The sequence below is a fragment of the Microcaecilia unicolor genome, chromosome 9 (genome assembly GCF_901765095.1).
Source record: "Microcaecilia unicolor chromosome 9, aMicUni1.1, whole genome shotgun sequence".
NCBI classification, from domain to species: domain Eukaryota; kingdom Metazoa; phylum Chordata; class Amphibia; order Gymnophiona; family Siphonopidae; genus Microcaecilia; species Microcaecilia unicolor.
Genome location: NC_044039.1, coordinates 79,416,417 through 79,437,677, shown reverse-complemented (window position 1 = coordinate 79,437,677; position 21,261 = coordinate 79,416,417). Strand labels below are relative to the sequence as shown.

Here is a 21,261-nt window from a genome sequence, read left to right as displayed (position 1 = left end):
CCAGGTGCACGCCGCTAGGGGGGTGCCGTGCGCGCCAGTTCGTCATTCGTTCCATGCTCCCTCTGTCCCAGAACAGGGAGCATGGAACGAACAACGAACAGGCGCACGCGGCACCCCCCAAGCAGCATGCACCTGGGCGGGGGGTTCTTTCGCGGGGGGGTGTCCTTTCGCCGGGGGGGGGGGGGTCGCGCTGCATCCGGGGGGGCGCTGCACCTGGGGGCGGGGCGCATCGGCGATCCACCCCGGGTGTCAGCACCCCTAGGAACACCGCTGCCTATGCCCCAAAATTGGCAGGGAGAGGCAGAAATTAAGGGGCTCATTTTTGAAACAGGAAAACATCCAAAAAGTGGCACAAAGCAGCAGATAGATGTATTTTTTGCCAAAACGTCCAAGTTGCTATTTTTGAAACTCATTTTTAAGATGTTTTTCTATGCAATGCATCCAAATAACAATGAAGCATGTCAGGGGCAGGATTTGGGCATTCCGAAAACCTGGATGTTTTTCTGCTATAATGAAACAAAGAAAAAACGTTCAGGACTACAAGTTAGAGGTTTTGGTAGACTTGTTTCAATCACGAGTAAGTCACACAAAGGTGTCTTAAATGACCACTGGAGGGATTAAGGCATGACCCCCTCCCCACTCTCCCAGTGGTCACTGACCCCCTCCCACTCCCCAAAGATGTGAAAGAAACAGTACGTACCAGCCTCTATGACAGCTTCAGATGTTATGCCAATCCTATTAGAACAGCAAGCAGGGCCCTGGAGTAGCCAAATGAAAAATGCTCAAAAACAAGTCATTGAGATATATGGGGGGGGGGGGGGGGGGGGGCAGCATTCTTAGTAGCCTGGCCACACAGACATTCCAGTAGAGCAGTGGGGCACCTTATGGGGCACTGAAGTTGACGTCACATAAAAGGTTCCAGGTCCACATCTCACCGCTACATCTTTATGGTGATCCCTCCAATACCCACCAAAAACCTACTGTACCCGACTGTACACCACTACAGTAACCCTTGTGGCTGCAGTTGTCACCTATATGTGGGTACAGTAGGCTTTTGGTGGATTTTGGAGGGCTCACACTTTCCACTACAAGTGTAACATTTAGAGTAGGATATGGGCCTGGGTCCCCTTCTCTAGGCTACTCCAGGGCCCTGCTAAACTAACTGCTTTTACCACATTCTCTGGCATCAAATTTCAGAGTTCAATTACACGTTGAGTGAAGAAATATTTTCTCCGGTTTGTTTTAAATTTACTACTTAGCAACTTCATTGCATGCCCCCCTAGTCCTAGTATTTTTGGAAAAAGTAAACAAGTGATTCACTCCACTCAATATTTTATAGACTTCTATCATATCGCCCCTCAGCCATCTCTTCTTCAAGCTGAAGAGCCCTAGCTGCTTTAGCCTTTCTTCTTGAGGAAGTTGTTCCATCCCCTTTATCATTTTTGTGCCCTGCTCTGTACCTTTTCTAATTCCGCTATATTAGGAATTCCTAAAGGCTCTTCTTTATCAACAATGATAAATATATTTTTAATATCTCTCTGCAGACTGTTTAACTGTTTAGGTTTGAAATGTAGATTGTATACTGATGATATTAAATTTCTGATCGACACTGACACGTCTGTGGAGGATGTGTTTCAAATGCTAAGGCTTTGTTTAAATACAGTGAATCAATGGTTAAAAGGTAATCATTTAAAATTCAGTATTGCAAAAACACAAATACTCTTATTGACTAGTTATTCATCTGATGATGTACCTAGAGATTTTGTGATTATGGATTTAACAGTCCCAATCATTAATGTAAATCAGAACTTAGGGGTTCTTTTTGATTCTTCTTTATCTATGAAGCCTCTAGTTACTAAATTTATTAGGCAAGTATTTTTTAAAATTGAAGATGATGATAATTTTTCCCTTTGGTCCTATAGTATGTACATATTTACAGCTCCTCCTGTCCATTTATCCATCCTTTCTGGGTGAAACAACCTAAGGCTGTGCCTGCAGCACTAGTGCAGCAAGTGATCTTCCATAGGACCAGACCTCCCTGTCTATCTACCTCTCTGGTCTACCACCTCTGGTTCCGAACAGGCTCTTTCCTTTTCCTGCTCCCAGGCTGGGATTCCATACTTCCACTTCACAGTTAATGCTTTACTGGCAAAAACCTCCACTTTAGTCAATCTTAGTTTCTTCAACTCATCCAGGACACCCCTTTCTCCACAAGGATCTCGGTGGGGGTAGAAGCAATCAAAAACCTCTTGCAAACCCCAACAGTAACATTTATTAACTTTAAACTCCTCCTCTAGTCATTCAACAACCAGGAACGTTTCCCTCAGCACTTTCCCACAAACACTCCTCTTGGGGCTGGGCTTTTCACGCTCCCTTCTACAACCAGAATCCCTCCCCTCAGTGACTCCAGGGAGGGGCTGCCATCACTAAGTAATCCCCATTATAATGGGGATTACATTAGTGCAAGACTAATTCCCTTCATTTGCTTTGCAATATTTATTATGGCTTTCAACTGGGCCATGGCAGTATCTGTGGCAAATTTCCAATCCTTTTATGAGACATTTCTTGGAATTATGGGAAAGGGTACAAGCCAAATGTGGGACTAGGTCACAGGTATCCTCTTAACCCCCTATTAGGTATGAGCCTACATTTGTAGCAGGGCGTGAAAGTGGGGAATTTGCAAGAGAGAACAAGGGGCTGATCCTCTTTAGGCAATTGTTAGATGTGGAGGAAATATACACTTTTGAAGAATTAAAAGATATTTATAATCTTTCAGGAGGGGACTTTCCATATTTACCAGTTAAATATTTTATTAGTACCCAAGGCTGGTTGAGGGATGATCCAGAGGACAGAGATCATCTTGAGAATTTGTGGGTGGCACTGGGGAAATTAAAAGGCTCTATTACAAATTTATATAGATTTTTGTATGGGAGGGAATTTTAGAAGGTAAAATTATGTATCATACCTGATAATTTTCTTTCCATTAATCATAGCTGATCAATCCATAGACTGGTGGGTTGTGTCCATCTACCAGCAGGTGGAGATAGAGAGCAATCCTTTTGCCTCCCTATATGTGGTCATGTGCTGCCGGAAACTCCTCAGTATGTCGATATCAAAGCTCCATCCGCAGGACTCAGCACTTAGAGAATTACACCCACAAAGAGACACTCTGCCCAGCTCACCACCGCCGAAACGGGGGAGGGGAATTAACCCAGCTCATCCCCACACAAGTGGGGGAGGGGAATCCATCCAGCTCATCCCCGCGGAGCGGGGGAGGGACACCACCCCGCCGATGCGGGGGGATCTGGCTTATCCTGCAACCGCAACCGCGGGAGGAGCTGACTGACCCTAACACCGCCGAAGCGGGAGGGGTACAAAGCTGCCCTACAGCTGCACGAATCGGGAGGGAGCGCCGGCAGAATTTAGGTCTCAATCCAGCCCCGTAAAACGGAGGGGAGAGGAATGCAGCAGCTCACTGTAACACAAAATCGTCTCAACTCCTGAAGAATCCAACTGAAAAAAACTTGAACACGAAGTCCTCCTGAACAAGAACTGAAGACTAAACTTGAACCTGAAATGCAACCAGAATAAAAACAGTACAGATATCTGGGAGGGGCTATGGATTGATCAGCTATGATTAATGGAAAGAAAATTATCAGGTATGATACATAATTTTACCTTCCATATCATCATGCTGATCAATCCATAGACTGGTGGGATGTACCGAAGCAGTACTCACCCAGGGCGGGACATAGAAATCCCTGACCACAACACTGAAGCTCCAAACCGGGCCTCCGCCCGAGCAGCCACAGTCAAGCGGTAATGCCTGGAGAAGGTATGAGCCGATGCCCAAGTTGCCGCCTTGCAAATCTCTTCCAAGGAGACGGACTTGGCCTCTGCCATCGAGGCCGCCTGAGCTCTGGTGGAGTGAGCCTTCAGCCGGATAGGCGGCACCTTCCCCGCGGCCACATAAGCTGCTGCAATGGCTTCCTTGACCCATCTTGCCACTGTAGGCTTAGCAGCCTGCAGACCCTTACGAGGACCTGCAAACAGGACAAACAGATGATCCGACTTCCGGAAATCATTGGTCACTTCCAAGTATCTGATGATGACTCGTCTCACATCTAGATATTTGAGAGCAGAGTACTCCTCTGGGTAGTCCTCCCTACGAAAGGATGGGAGACAGAGCTGCTGATTCACATGGAAGCGAGAAACAATCTTGGGCAGGAAGGAAGGCACTGTGCGAATAGACACTCCTGCCTCAGTGAACTGCAGAAAGGGCTCTCGACATGATAGCGCCTGTAGCTCGGAAACTCTTCTGGCTGAAGTGATAGCCACCAAAAAGACTGCTTTTAACGTCAGGTCTTTCAGTGATGCCCTCGACAAGGGTTCAAAAGGCGGCTTCTGCAAGGCTCTTAGCACCAGAATGAGATTCCACGCAGATACCACTGAGTGCAGAGGAGGGTGCAGGTGATTAACTCCCTTGAGAAAGCGCACCACATCTGGCTTTCCTCTCGAATCCACAACATGCCTCTTGGGCTTGAATAAGAAGAGAGAACCTAAATGGCAATGAATAACAAGAGAGAACCTAAATGGCAATGAAGACTTAAATCATTGTTTGTCAGCAGCCAAGTGTAAGAGAGTTGCTAACTGGAAGCATTCCTTTGGACCCACTTTGCAAGATTGGATAATACACTTAAAGGTAGTGCAAGATATGGAGCAATTTACTGATCGATGGTAAGGGCAGCTGGGGTAGTGGAGATTCAGGAATGTGCGTGCTGACCTTTTTGTGTTCCTGGGTGGTAGGTCTATGAGGTCTGACATGTAGACCGGGGCCTCGCCGTGAATGATTTTATGAACCAGAGTGCAGATTTTGAACGCAATACATTCTTTAATTGGGAGCCAGTGTAGTTTTTCTCTTAAGGGTTTGGCACTTTCGTATTTTGTTTTTCCGAATATGAGTCTGGCTGCAGTGTTTTGGGCAGTTTGGAGTTTCTTAATGATTTGTTCTTTGCATCCGGCATAGATTGCATTGCAATAATCTAGGTGGCTTAGCACCAATGATTGTACCAAGCTGCGGAATATTTCTCGTGGGAAGAAAGTTTTTATTCATTTAAGTTTCCACATTGAATGGAACATTTTCTTTGTTGTATTTTTCGCATGGCTTTCTAGTGTGAGATTACGGTCAATTGTAACTCCAAGAATTTTCAGGCTATCTGAAACAGGAAGGGTGTAGTCTGGGGTGTTTATAGTGGTGGGTTTGTTCATGTTATATTGTGATGAGAGGATGAGAAATTGTGTTTTTTCTGCGTTGAGTTTTAATTGAAATGCCCATGAATTCATGATTTGGAGGCTGTGTTTGATTTCATTTGTGATTTCTGTTAGATCATGTTTGAACGGGATGTAGATCGTGACATCGTCTGCACAGATGTAAGGATTAAGGCCTTGGTTGGATAGTGATTTGGCTAGAGGTGTCATCATTAGGTTGAAAAGGGTCGGTGAAAGCGGTGATCCTTGGGGTACGTCGCATTCTGGTTTCCATGGTGATGATTTATTTGAATTTGATATCACTTGGTATGTTCTTGTGGTTAGGAAGCCTTTGATCCAACTAAGTACATTTCCTCCAATCCCGAAGTATTCTAGGATGTTTAATAGTATTTTATGGTTTACCATGTCGAATGCGCTGGACATGTCGAATTGTAGAAGAAGTACACTATTGCCAATTGCAATTGCTTGTTTGAATTTGGTTAGGAGAGTGATTAGTACTGTTTCGGTGCTGTGGTTGGATCGAAATCCTGACTGTGATTCATATAATATTGAGAATTTGTTTAAGTAGTCGGTAAGCTACTTGGTTACCATACTTTCCATTAGTTTGACTGCCAGAGGGATAGATGCTACAGGGCGGTAATTGGTTATGTCATTTACTTTTTTCTTTGAATCTTTAGGTATTGGGGTGAGTAGTATGTTTCCTTTATCCTTAGGGAAGTGACTGTGTTGTAACATGTAATTTAGGTGTGATGTGAGGCATTGGAGCCGACTCTGTGGGTGCTGTGGGTGCTTGAGCACCCCCAATATTGGAAAAATTCCTTGTATGTGTCCAGGAAGGGATTATTTCCATTGGGCTTAGCACCCCCAATAATTTTGAAAAGTTGGCTCCTATGATGTGAGGTCTGTTATGAAGCGTTGAGGGGCAGATTTTATTAGGTTGATGGGGCATATGTCCAGTTTACAGTGGGATTTGGTGAACCTGTTAATCGCTTGGGTGACAGTTTCATCTGTAAGTAGAGCGAAGTTTGTCCAGATTCGGTCTGCTGGATATTCATCGGGGATTGGGTCTAGACAGTCAATGAATTTTTTGTGATCGGTGGTGTTATGAGGTAGCGTGCTTCGTAGCTTTATAATTTTCTCGTTGAAGTATTTAGCAAGGTTGTCAGCTAATGGGGTATCTGTGTTGGTTGTGGTAACCGGTGTGGTACCTAGTAGTTTGTTCACGAGTTGGAAAAGTTTATGCATGTCTTTGTAGTCTGGCCCTATTTTGGTTTTGTAGTATGACCTTTTGGTTTGTCTTATTGCGTATTTATATGTTCTTTGCATTTGTTTCCATGTGTTAAGTGTGTGATCATCTTTTATTTTACTCCATGCTCGTTCAAGCCTCCTGGTTTGTGTTTTTAGTTTTTTCAGTTCTTCGTTAAACCATGGTATCGAGTTGTGTCTTCGTGAAGTTCTTGTTTGTAGTGATGCTATTTCGTCTAATATGCTTCTGCATCTGTTGTCCCAATCTAGGAGATAGTGTTTTGAGTCTGTTTGTGCTGTCCACTCGTTCTTGTAGATCCGTTGCCAGAATGTTACAGGGTCAGTTTGGCCTCTCGTGGTGTAGGTTGTACGTTTTTGATTGTGCTGTGAGCCTTTTTTTCGTCATTGTAGGAATAGGTTTAATTTGTGGTGGTCTGACCATGATATGTCAGTCCATTTTGTTTCTGATAGTATAAGGTTTTGGTCAGAAGATAATTTGTGTGTAATAAGGTCGAGTGTGTGCCCTTTAACATGGGTTGCTTGCATATGTGGTCATTTAAGGCCCCATAGTTGGAGGAATTCCATGCATTGCAAGTAGCCCAGAGCAATCCATGAAAAATCTTTAAAAATCTTCCTCTCCTCTCAGGCCGTCCTCGACCCGCTTCAATCTGGCTTTCACCCACTACACTCAACAGAAACAGCACTCTCTAAAGTCTGCAATGACCTGTTCCTTGCCAAATCCAAAGGTCACTATTCTATCCTCATCCTCCTCGACCTATCTGCCGCCTTTGACACCGTCAATCATAATTTACTTCTTGACACACTGTCCTATTTTGGGTTCCAGGGCTCCGTCCACTCCTGGTTCTCCTCGTATCTTTCCCAACGCACCTTCAGAATATTTTCTAATGGCTCTTCTTCCACCCCCGTCCCGCTCTCTGTTGGGGTCCCTCAAGGATCTGTCCTTGGACCGCTTCTTTTCTCAATATACACCTCTTCCCTGGGCTCGTTGATCTCATCACATGGTTTCCAGTACCATCTATATGCTGATGATACCCAGCTTTACCTCTCCACTCCCGACATCACAGTTGAAACCCAGGTCAAAGTTTCGGCCTGCCTTTCAGACATCGCTGCCTGGATGTCCAACCGGCATCTGAAACTGAACATGGCAAAGACTGAGCTCCTTGTCTTTCCACCCAAACCCTCTTCTCCTCTTCCCCCACTTTCTGTCTCTGTTGACAACGCCCTCATCCTCCCCGTCTCTTCAGCCTGCAATCTCGGAGTCATTTTTGACTCCTCCCTCTCCTTCTCTGCCCATATCCAGCAGACAGCTAAGACCTGTCGCTTCTTCCTCTATAATATTAGCAAAATTTGCCCATTCCTCTCTGAACAGACCACCCGAACCCTCGTCCACTCGCTCGTTACCTCTCGTCTTGACTATTGCAACCTTCTCCTTGCTGGCCTCCTGCTTAGCCACCTATCCCCCCTTCAATCTGTCCAAAATTCCGCCGCACGTCTTATCTACTGCGTGAACCGATACTCTCATATCACCCCTCTCCTCAAGTCGCTTCACTGGCTCCCGATCCGCTACCGTATACAGTTCAAGCTTCTCCTATTGACCTTCAAGTGCACTCAATCTGCAGCCCCCCATTACCTCTCTACCCTCCTCTCCCCATATGTTCCCACCCGTAACCTCCGCTCTAAGGACAAATCACTCCTTTCTGTACCCTTCTCCACCACCGCTAACTCCAGACTCCGCCCCTTCTGCCTCGCATCACCTTATGCCTGGAACAGACTTCCTGAGCCCATACGCCATGCGCCCTCACTGCCCATTTTCAAGTCCTTACTCAAGGCCCATCTCTTCTCCCTTGCTTTTGGTGCCTAACCACCTTCCCATTCCTGATACCTACACTGACTACATAGTTTTTACCTTTAGATTGTAAGCTCTCTTGAGCAGGGACTGTCCTTCCCCATGTTTAAACTTGTACAGCGCTGCGTAACCCTGGCAGCGCTATAGAAATGCTAAGTAGTAGTAGTAGTAAAAGCCAAAACCAGTAACTTAAAAATGCAACAACTCTATGGACAACCAATATAGACAATTGTAATAAGATAAGGATTGGATAAATATGCTCTCACGATCCAGTATTTGTCAAAAGTTATGCTGCAGCATTTTGCACTTGTTGCAATCTACTATAATAATTTGCACCTCCAATGTTCTGAAGCTGACTGCCAGGAAGTTGAAGCCCGGTTCGTAATGTCTGAAGCCTTCCGGTGACGTCACCGTGTTGCCTGGGAAACCGCGACGCATCTCAAGCACAGTACGAGTTCGCACCACCATCTCCATCCCCTCCCAGTTCAGCAGTCCAGCTCCCCCGCCCTCCCCTTCCGAGCTGCAGGATGCCCCCTCCCCTTCAAGTTGCCCCGCCCTTCCAGAAACAGGAAATGAGGGCAGGACCAGAGGCAGAGCTCAGACAGATGGGAAGGCAGTCTGTAACGCCGCTCGCCTTCAATGCTGATGCCGGACCCCGAGGTAACAATTTTTAAATTACAGCCGGCATGCAGGAAGGCGAGGGGCTGCCGGAGGACAGGTCCTGCTTGCACTTCGAGGGAGGGAGACGTGGGGGTGTTGAACTCATAGGAGAGGGGGGGGCATGGAACTCGGAGGGGAGTGGAGGGAGGGAGGGGGCAGTCCTGCAGCTTGAAGGGGAGGGGGCCGTGGAACTCAAAGGGCAGGGGAGGGGGGTCCTGCAACTCAAAGGGGAGGGGGGCCTGGAATTCGGAGGAGATGGAGGGAGGGAGGGGGGCTGGAACTCGGATAACAGAGAGGGACAGAGGGAGAGGGGGGTCATGGAACTCAGAGGGGAGGGGGCTGGAACTCGGACGACAGACAGGGAAAGGGGGAGGTAGGGAGGGGGGCGTGGAACCTTGCTAGCGCCCATTTCATTCCTCTACAAAACGTGCCTCTTTTACCAGTCTTTTAATAATTTTAGTTGGTAACCCTGTAACAAAGTGTTACAATAATCCATACAAGATATGATATAAGCATAAAGTAGTTTTGCCTTATCTTTTTGGGAAAAATAGCGACAAATTTAATGAAGCTGTTGAAGGTAATAAAAAAAACCTAACCATCCATGAAATATGATTACCAAAGATCAGACCTGAATCTGGCTCTACACCTAAACTCCAAACTTGATCTGTCACCAAAAGCGCAACTCCTTCCCAGTGTAAACTTGGATGAGAACCAAGACAACTCTCTATGAATCCACAGGAGTTCTCTCTTGGGAGAATTCAGCTGCAATAGATTCAATACTATCCAATTATTAATATCTGACTTTCATGCAATGACCCTTGTTGAATATCATTACTACTACTACTACTATTTAGCATTTCTATAGCGCTACAAGGCGTACGCAGCGCTGCACAAACATAGAAGAAAGACAGTCCCTGCTCAAAGAGCTTACAATCTAATAGACAAAAAATAAATAAAGTAAGCAAATCAAATCAATTAATGTGAACGGGAAGGAAGAGAGGAGGGTAGGTGGAGGCAAGTGGTTACAAGTGGTTACGAGTCAAACGCAATGTTAAAGAGGTGGGCTTTCAGTCTAGATTTAAAGTTGGCCAAGGATGGGGCAAGACGTAGGAGCTCAGGAAGTTTATTCCAGGCGTAGGGTGCAGCGAAACAGAAGGCGCGAAGTCTGGAGTTGGCAGTAGTGGAGAAGGGAACAGCATTAGCATAAGAATGTATAGAGTAGAGAGCTGCACGGCTTCCGTCCCCGCGGGAATCCCGCGGAACCCGCGGGGATGGAGGCAGTTCCTGCGGGGTTCCCGCGGGGATGGAAACAGTTCTGCGGGGTTCCCGCGGGGACGGAGGCAGTTCCTGCGGGGTTCCCACGGGGATGGAACCAGTTCTGTGGGCTTCCCGTAGAAGTGTAAGCTGCACCTGCACCAGCCTCTCATCTACCGAATACCAATTTATTTGAGTGCTGTGTCCTCCTCCTCTTCTTCCTTGCTTTAACAGCATAAATGTGGAAAGTCTTCCATTAAGGAGGTGGTAGAGTCACAAATGATGACGGAATTCAAAAAGGCGTGGGATGAACACAGAGGATCTCTAATTAGAAAATGGAAGTTATATAAAAAGCTAACCTTAAATGGCTGCATGTGTGTGGATGTGTCAAGTGACACTTAGATGGCAACTCTGGCTGTGATGAACTAGAGCTGATACCTGGCAGACTTGTATGGTCTGTGTCTCATACATGGCAATCTGGTTTAGGATGGGCTGGAAAGGGCTTAGACAGCAACTTCAGTGGCTGGAACATGAGGACAGTGCTGGACAGACTTTTACGGTCTGTGTCCCACAAATGAGAAGACGAATAGACTGGAGTGAGCTTCAACGGCAACTCCAGTAGTTGGAACATAAGGATAGGGCCAGATAGACTTCTGTGGTCTTTGTTCCAGAACAACGGAAGAAAGACCATAATCAAGTATATAATATCACACTCGTTGATTTAATGATGACTTGATCACGAGTGTGACTATTGGCAGAGTGGATGGACCGTTCAGGTCTATTTGCTGTCACTTACTTTGTTACTATTAATCCTCTTTGCTACCAGACTTGTGTCAGACCTCAGCTCTGACACAGGCACAAGAATCAGATGTCACCTAACCTACTGGCGCGTGCATGTGGCGGCCTCTCAGCACACACTGCCAGTAAATCAGAGACAAATCTTACATGTGCACACCAGAGTGTTCCAAGTTTCAGCTTCCACTCCTTCCTTGCCTACAGTGCTGTGGCTCAAATCCAGAGAGAGACTGAGGGAGCTGACTGGAACTTTCTTTTATGTACTATTAAATTCTTACGGGGATAGGTGGGGATGGGTTAAATTCTTACGGGGACGGGTGGGGACGGGTTGGGATGGTTTAAATTTTTGCGGGGATGGGTGGGGATGGGTAAGATTCCAGTGGGGACGGGCGGGGACGGGTAAGATTCCAGCGGGGACGGGCGGGGACGGGTAAGATTTCTGTCCCCGTGCAACTCTCTAGTATAGAGACACCATATTGATTCACAATTTCTAAAACTCATGCATATCTTGTTCATGGACTGGGTGTGAAAACAATTGATAAACAGTGTCTTGTTATTTATTTATTTATTTATCTATTTATTTATTTATGCATTCTTGTATCCCACTATTATCCAAAAAACAAATTTTGGTTCAAAGTGGCTTACAATTTACATTTTGGTGGAGTTACAATAGTGTTGTGCAATGTGGAGAGGGCATCTATAGTTTGTGTGGTTATTCACAGAATATTTGAAGAGATAGATTTGAAGAGGAAAAGGTAGTTGTAGCTTTTGTATTCAGTTGTAGAGTTGTTTATTCATATAGTTTTTGAAGAGGTACATTTGAAAAGAAGGCGACAATATCTTTGTGATTAGCTGTAGAATTTTTTTGAAGAGGTAAGTTTTCATTTCTTTTCTGAATTGGAGGAGGTTTGTGATGCTTCTTATGGTTTTTGGTATCGAGTTTCAGCATTTGGAACCCTGGTAGCTAAATCCTGCTGTGTAGATAGTTTTTATAGATGGTGTTTTTGCAGTTGGGTAGATTTGCTGGGCTGGAATTTCTTCAGGATAGTTCAATCATGTTAAGCATATATTCAGATGCCATTCCAAATAGTATCTTGAAGATTAGGGTGCTCGCTTTGAAAAATATTCTTGCCTTGACTGGTAGCCAATGTAGTGTTTCAAGCAATGGGATTACTCTTTCTTATTTCGATTTCTTGAAAATCAGTCCTGCTGCAGTGTTTTGGACTATTTGCAACAATTTTAATGTGTTTTCCTTGCACCCTACATAAGCTGCATTGCAGTAATCTAGTTGCGATAGTATCGTAATTGGACCAGTATCTGGAAAGATTGTCTAGGAAAATAGTTTCTTATTCTTCTCAGTTTCCATAGTTTTCTGAAGCATTTTGATGTCACTGCTGATATTTGATTGTCCAGTGTTAGATGTTTGTCGAGAATGATTCCTAGTATTTTAAGTTGTGTTTCGATGTGGTATGTTTGTTGGTTGATTGTAAATCTTTGGTAGGATGTGGGGTTGTGTGGGCTGGAGTTTGTTTTTTTCTCTGTTCAGTTTGAGTTTTAAGGTTGTTGTCCATTCTTCCATGAGGTCCAATCCTTTTTTATTTTGTCCTGTATGTTTGTGATATTGTTTTGGAAAGATATGAAGATGGTGACGTAGTCTGCATATATATGGGTTGAAACTCATTAATTCCAGTTTGTTTCATTACATTGAATAGAATTCATGACATTGGCGATCCCTGTGGTACCCCGCACTCAGATATCCATGAAGCTGATGTTTGGTTGGGCATCTTTACAATGTAGGATCTGGTCTTTAGGAAGCCATTGAACCATGTTGCCACTGAACCGCTGATTCCTATGTTGTCGAGCAGTGTCATTAGTGTGGTGTGGTCTGTCCTTGGCATATTGTGCTTCTGAATTTCATTATCAGGATGTTTATGACCATCTCACTGCTGTGTAGTGGTCTAAAACCTGATTGGGATTGATGAAGAATTGAGAATTTTGTCAAGTATTCCATTAGTTGCTGTGTTACTAGACCTTCCTTAATTTTGGTCAGTAGTGGTATGGAGGCTACAGGTCTATAATTTGTGATATCACTGATCTTGCTGGTAGTGTTTTTGGGGATACGTTGCCTTTGTCTGTTGGAAACTGACCTCTTTCAAACATGTATGCGATGTGTTTGGTGAGGTACTTGATGAACAAGTCTGGTGGGTTTTTCATCATGTAGCTGGAGCATTTGTCAAGTAGGCAGTATGTATGCACATATTTTGTCAATAGTGTCTTTACTGTGTCTAGTTGGGGTGATTTGTACGTGGTCTATATTCTGTCTGCTGCAGTGTGGTTGTTGTGTGTTTCACAGTTCTGTAGGTAGCCTGTGATGTTTATTTGTGGTTTTGCAAGGTTTGATCTTGTGTTTGTTATTTTGTTTTTGAAGTATTATGCAAGCTCGTCTGCATTTGGTGGTGTTTCAGTTGTAGCCAATATGTTCTAGGTTTTCAGTAGTTTCTTCATGAGTTAGAATATTTTTTTGTATTGGTCAGGTCAAGGTTCGTATATGTACTGTAGTGTTCTGCTTTCGCTTTCTTTATGCTGTTTATATATGTGCTTATAGCTTTTCTCCATATGATTTTGTTTGCATCTGTTTTGTTTTTGGCCCATGCTCTTTTGAGTTTCCCACAGTGTTTCTTCATGTGTAGCAGTTTTTCATTAAACCAGGGACGTGGTTATTTTGTGATTTTTGTTTTCAGTCGTGCTATTTTGTTTAGTGTGTTTTCACTTGTTTCATCCCAATTTCTCATGAAGTGTTTATCCTCGGGTGGTATGTCATTGAATTCATTTATTGTTGTTGTCCTGAATGTGTGGTTGTCTACTTTTCCTCTGGTTGTAAATGTGTGTTTGTTTTTTGGCTCTTTTCTTACCCCTTTCTTTCCATTTCATTGTGAAAGTGAGCTTGCTGTGGTCTGACCATGGTACCTCTTCCCATATGTGGTTGTTACTCATTCAGAATCTGTGGGCTAGCTTGTCTAATTGGTGTCCTTTTGTGTGCGATGAAACTCCTTGTGCTGTTGTGAAGTTTCATTGTTTTACGAAGTTCATTAGTGTTCTGGTATTTGTTTTTCTAGGTTTATGTCACCTATTAATTGGACATTTGGGTGATTGGTGCAGATGTTTGATATGAAGTCCATGAAATCATCTTGGACATTTGTCCAGCTTCCTGGAGGGCGGTAGAATAATGTGATGCATAGTTGGTCAGTTAGTGTTTTGTCAGTGATTTTGTATGCCAGGATTTTGATTGTTGAGGTTCTGATGAGGAGGAGGATTTGTATATTATTGCAATGCCTCCTCCCCTCCTTTTGGTTCTGTTGATATGTATTATTTTGTATCCTGGTGGGCATAGGTCTAGTAGTGCAGGGTCATCTTTGAGGTACAGCCATGTTTCAGTTATGAGCAGTAGTCCAAGTTGTTCCGTTTCTATCCAGTCTCTTAGTAGCTGTGTCTTATTTACTGCCGATCTCGCATTTATGTAACCTATTTGTATCAGGACATACGTTTCATGTTTAATGTTGGGTTTTTTTTAACAGTTTGTAGTTGTCTGTGTGGTCTGCCTGTTTTTGCTCTTGTTGTTTTGTTGGGTGTTGTCCGTGTTTGGTGTCAAGTTACTGGTTGGTTGTTTGGCCTCTGCGTTGTTGATTAGGTGGTGATTGGGCTCTTCCAGTTGTTGGAGTGGTCTTCTTCTTCCTATGATGCATACTGGTATTTTGTTCCATTCAATCAGAGTTGCTGCTGGTATCCCCATTATCCACGTTGTTCTTGTATAGTAGAAGATCCATGCCCTTAGGTTGGCCATTTTGGGGGGTTACTTCTGGCTTGGGGGTGTTTGCGTGTGAATATGTGTGTGTATGGGGTGTGGGGTGCTTGTGTATGTGTGTTGAGTGGGGCTGGTTGGGTTTTTTTTTTCTTTTACCTTGGCTGGGGGTTTGCCTGCATCAATGAATAATCAGATAGAAGAAAGTTAGCTAGTACATAAAAACAATAACTGGAGCAGTTAAAAATGTCCTTCAGTAACGGCCACGTGTAAAGGATAAATGAGCAGTGGAAGTTCGATATGTTATAGAGTAGTTGCTACTCAACATAGTGCTTGTGGCAATAGAATTACCCTGAGAGAGAATAATCAAGGCTGAAAAATTAATTGTAGTGGTGTTGCCACAGCATGGCCCTCATGATCAAAAGCAAACTCCAGCGCTAGAGGCTGTTAGTGCCATACTAGCACTGGCGTTTGCTACCGCCCCATGATTAGAGCCCTCGAGCACGTGAAACAACGCGCTCGAGGGCTCTTTGCGCAAGTAGCATGCTAATGCATGCTAAACAGGGCTCAGCGCATTCATCACCAATGATCAGCGGTCAGTGCACCAAAATTTGGGTTGCTGGCTGCGGCAAACCCTACGCCAGCTCTGAGCTGGCGTTAGGGTTTGCAGATCATTGGAGAGGAATGGTGAGCCCTGTCCAGCATGCAGTTGCATGCTGGCAGGCCCCCGTTCCCCCCCAAAGCAAACCTGCCAACAGGGGTCTGGAGGTCGGGCGGACCTCCGCCCCCCCTGACGATCCCCCCCCCCAAGGTTCAGAGAGGGCTGGAGATCCGGTGGGTCTCCAGCCCCCCAAACCCCCAGAAAATGGTCCCTGGTGGTCTAGTGGCCGCCGGCCAAGCCCCCTCCCACCCAGCGAGTGACCTCCAGCCCACTCCAACTCCCCCCTCAACCGTTGTCTGACCAATCCCTGGTGGTCCAGCGTAAAAGACAACCCCCTCCAGGCCCCCCTACCTTAGTTGGAGGAGGGAGAAAGCCTGCCTCCTCCCTCCTCTTCCTTGGGTTGACGCCTGCCCAGTGTATCCTGGGATACACTGGGAGGGGCTACAGACCCCTTAGGAATTATCAAGAAAGAGATGATAAATAACACCAAGAATACTAAAATGCCTCTGTATCGTTCCATGGTGCATTCAGTTCTGGTCACCATACCTCAAAAAAGATATAGCGGAATTAGAAAAGGTTCAAAGAAGAGCAACCAAAATGATAAAGTGGATGGAACTCCTCTCATATGAGGAAAGGCTAAAGAGGTTAGGGCTTTTCAGGTTGGAAAAAAGATGGCTGAGGGGGGATAAGATTGAGGTCTACAAAATGCTGAGTAGTGTAGAATGGGTAAAAGTGAATCAATTTTTTACTCTTTCAAAAAGTACAAACAGTAGGGGGGGCGCTCAATGAAGATACATGGAAATACTTTTAAAACAAATAGGAGGAATTTTTTTTCACTCAATGAACCTATTAAGAGGATATGGTAACAGCAGTTAGCACATCTGGATTTAAAGAAGATTTGGACAAGTTCCTGGAGGAAAAGTCCATAGTCTGCTGTTGAGATAGACAGGGGGAAGCCACTACTTGCCCTGGGATTGGTATCATGGAATATTGCTACTATTTGGGCTCTTGCCAGGTACTTGTGACCTGGATTGGCCACTGTTGGAAACAGGGTACTGGCCTAGATGGACTATTGGTCTGACCCAGTGTGGCTATTTTTATGTTCTTATATTCTTAATTGGCTGATTAGAATCAAATGCTTAAATAATTGGTTAACAATTAAACCACTCTGCAAAGTAAATCTGTATAACTTAGTTTGGACATCCTGTCCTCTATAAAGGTGTAAAAGTTTTTGAATTTGGTCTTTACCATAAAAGATAATGGTATGATGAAAATAAATTTCATAGGAACTATGAAAGAGAGTAGTTGATGTCCATCTAACTGGACAGGGCTACAAGACCATTTATAAATATTTGGGTATCCATCCATCTACATTCAAACTACAAAAATGAAAATAGATGAAGACAACAGTAGTTTCATTTAGAAGTGATCATCCTGCCAAAATCATCTAAACAGCAAACCAGAAAAACATCTTTAAAGGTCACAAAGTACCCCAGAATAACATCTGTAAATCCACAGGCCCTTCTCACAGTTGCAAACTTGAGGATTCATGTGTCAATGAGTCAGAAAATACTGAATGGAAACAGTATTCATGGAAGGATAGCTAGGAAGAAACCACTGCTCTGTAAAAAGAACTTTGCTGCCCTCTTCTGGTTCTCCAAAGAGCATCTGGATGAGCCACAAAATTTCTGGAATATTCTCTGGACAGATGAGTCAAAATTGAACTGTTTGGTCACAATAGCATTTTATTTGTCAAAAACTAAGCACTTCCTTTCAAAGTATAAGCTTCAAGCATGGTAGTAGTGGAACCGTTTGCTTTGCTGCATCACAAATTAAATGATGGAACCATGAGTTTTGTTTTATATCAGAAAATTCTAGAGGAGAATATCCAACCATACATCCATGAGCTGAAGCTGTGCTGAAGGTTGGTCATATAGTAAAACAACAATCCTAAATACTCAACTGAATATACCACAGGATGGCTGAAGAAGAGATTTTTTGGCCAGTATTCAGTCCGTGAGAGGCAGGCCAGCTAGTCCTGTGATCAGTGCTGAGCCCAGATATTCAATGCCAGGTTGCTTCTGGTGACTAGTTTTGAATATGTTTTTTTCAGTTGGTTTAAACTTAACTAGCCAAGTTAATATTCAGCGCAGGATGGTTAAGTTTATAGCGGCCAAAGACAGGACTGCTGTGTAGGTGGTTAAATTTGGCCGCTAAACTAAGCAGGTGATGTGCTGAATATTTATGGCTAGCCAATTATATTGTATGATATAGGAGGTTCCGTGTTATCCCCTGGATTGTAAATAGCACATCTAGCAAACTGCACTAAAATCTAAGTGTATTCTATAACAACACACATAACTTAATTGGCTTAACAAGCTAATCAGCATTGATAACAGCTCTTAACAAGCAATAATGAGCACTAATTGTCACTAATTAGAATTAACGTGCATAACTCGCTAAGCTCATTCTGTAATGCAGTGCATCTAACTTCTAATGTGCACAGGCAAAAAGGGGCGTGGTTATGGGCGGGGTAATGGGCGTTTCATTGGTGTTCCAAACTTTACGCACATAGTTATAAAAAATGTCCTAGTGCTGGTGGATTTATTCCATAACCTTTGTTTCTTATCGGCATTTAGAATAGGATCTAATCATATTTAGAATTTAAATTGTGCTATAATGCAGGACATTGGGGAGGGGATGGGGGTTCACAAACACTTTAGTAGCACTGTAATATAAATAAACCTTGGTTTGCAGCATGTTGTGGCCATGCACAGCAGAAATGCCAGACTAAGAAAACAAGGTTCATTTGCTCATATTTGGTGGGAGTGTCCAAAAGCTCAGGACTATTGGGGCATTGTAGTGTAGTTTATATATGATATTTTGCATGTTGCAATACCCTTAAGCACGTACATTTTGCTGCTGAATGCCAACCCCCCCCCCCCCCCCAGGCTTAGAGGAAGAAGCTCAGAAACTGGTGGTCCTTGTGGCCACAGTGACCCCTGTATGCCCAGCATCCTACTGGATGCACTTGGAGATACCTACTGAAGAATACCTTTTTTCACAAATAGCATTTACTTGATGCACTGCATATTTGCTGCATTGCACAAGGATGCTATGGGTGCTTTTCTTGGGATCTGAAGCCATATCACTTCTGGAGAGGTCTCCCACTTTGAGAGTGCTTTGGACATAAGCGCCCCCCCCCCCCCCCCCCCCGATTCTCAATTGGCAGTGGGTAGCACTTTTGCCATCCGCTACTGGTGTTAAACCGAATATTCAATGTCTGGCTACCTCATTCCACCTTTGGGACCCCCCCCCCCCCAAATGGACTTCTGGCTATGCCCCTGCTGGAAACATAGATAACCATAACAATTACCACAAGGAATATGCATGAATTATATTTGCATATATTGGAAACCCATTATCAGGGCAATTCTGTAAACCAGGCACTAGTATTTATATGTGTTCCATGCATAAATGTTTAGAATACTAGCATATGTGTGCTCCTATGCATACATATGCCAGCAGGCTGCCACATAGCTTACATGGAGGGGCATAATCAAAAGGGATGCCCAAGTTTTGCTGAGGACGTCCTTGCAAAACGTCCCAGTGGAGGGGTGGGGAAACCCGTATTATCGAAACAAGATGGAGGTCCATCTTTCGTTTTGATAATACGGTTGGGGATGCCCAAATCTGAAAATTTAGGTCGTCCTTAGAGATGGTCGTCTCTAGACTTGGTCGTTTCTGATTTTCGGCTATAATGGAAACCAAGGGCGCCCTTCTCAGAAACGACCAAATGCAAGCCCTTTGGTTGTGGGAGGAGCCAGCATTCATAGTGCAGTGGTCCCTCTGACATGCCAGGACACCCACTGGGCACCCTAGGGGGCACTGCAGTGTACTTCATAAATTGCTACCAGGTACATTGCTCCCTTACCTTGTGTGCTGAGCCCCCCAACCCCCCCCCCCCAAAAAAAAATCCACTACCCACAGCTGTACACCACTACCTTAGCCCTTACGAGTGAAGGGGGGTACCTAGATGTAGGTACAGAGGGTTTGTGGTCGGTTTTGGAGGGCTCACATTTACCACCACAAGTGTAACAGGTAGGGGGGGATGGGCCTGAGTCCGCCTGCCTGAAGTGCACTGCACCCACTAAAACTGCTCCAGGGACCTGCATACTGCTGTGATGGACCTGAGTATGACATTTGAGGCTAACATAGAGGCTGGCACAAAAGATTTTGAAAGATGTCTTTTGAGGGTGGGAGGGGGTTAGTGACCACTGGGGGAGTAAGGGGAGGTCATTCCCGATTGTCTCCGGTGGTCGTCTGGTCAGTTCGGGCACCTTTTTGTGCCTTGGTCGTAAGAAAAACAGGACCAGGTAAAGTCATCCAAGTGCTTGTCAGGAACGTCCTTTTTTTTCCATTATGGGTTGAGGACGCCTATGTGTTATGCACGCCCAAGTCCCGCCTTCACTACGCCTACAACACGCCCCCGAGAACTTGGTTGTCCCCACGACGGAAAGCAGTTGGGGACGCCCAAAATCGGCTTTCGATTATACTGATTTGGGCGACCCTGTGAGAAGGACGCCCATCTTCCGATTTGTGTCAAAAGATGGGCATCCTTCTCTTTCAAAAATAAGCCTGATAGTGTGCATTTGTAAAGGTTGTGCACAGAGGGGCGGCATGAAGTTTCCCACTTACATACAAAATTTACAGAATACTCTAAGTTATGCAGGTGTCTGCCACACTTAAGCACTCACACTTAAACCAGTCTGTAAGTGCAGATGCCAAAATATTAGGTGCATTGATATCTGTTACGCAGAATGAGGCTTGGGAAGCACTGAGAGAGACAACTGGAGCACCAGAATAAGGCTGGGAAAGCTCTGAGAGGCTGCAGGAACAGCAGAATGAGGACTGGAACACCCACTGGTTGAGTAGTGAATACCACCAAAGAACTTCAGGAGGCTGTTGAGGTTGGGAGGAAATAGAGGGCTGTGAGAGAGTAATAATAGTGTCATCTCCTGTGGGTACGTTAGGGGAAGAGCAGATTAATTGTGGGGATGGGTCAGGATGGAATGGATCTTAGCAGGCATGGGTAGGTATGGGTTAGAGTCCAGTGGGGATGTGTAGGTATGGGTGAAATTTCTGTCCCCATGCAACTCTCTAGCCTAGAGAGCTAAGAAAACCAGCTAAATATGGTGCATTATTTCTAAGCTGTGTTAAGCAGCTAGTGCAGGTTTTACTGCATGAAAGCCATTAGCCTAAGGTGGCCAACTAGATCCAGATTTGCAGAAAAGGGTTGATCCAGTCCTGGGATCACCCCCATTGCATGCTGGGACTTGTAGTGCTTTTCTTAGGGAATGCAATACATTAGCCCAAATCTGTGCTAAAGGCTACCATGCTTTAAAATCAGCCAGCACAGTAAAACACCTGTGCTAACTGCTTAATACAGGGTAGATCATAGGTGTCACATGGGTGGAAACAGGATATGGCCACTAGTGACAGCTAGCACACGGGTTGGTGCTGTGCAGGGCCGTGCTAACCCGGTAAGCGAGGTAAGCATGGCAGGGGGGCGCTTCCCTCTGGGGGGCGCCGCCGCACCATGCTCACCTTGCTCGCCCTCCCCCAACATCCCTTTTCTTTTTTTTTTCTTTTTAAATTTACCTCCGTGGCGGCGGTTCCGGCAGCGCAGCGTCAGGGAAGGAGGCGGCGCTC

General features: G+C 44.9%; 1 protein-coding gene across 1 annotated transcript in view; it reads right to left on the bottom strand.

The window, feature by feature from the left end:
- SULT4A1 (sulfotransferase family 4A member 1) overlaps positions 1 to 21,261 on the bottom strand; it is a 112,287-nt gene that overhangs the window by 17,081 nt on the left and 73,945 nt on the right. The window lies entirely within an intron of this gene.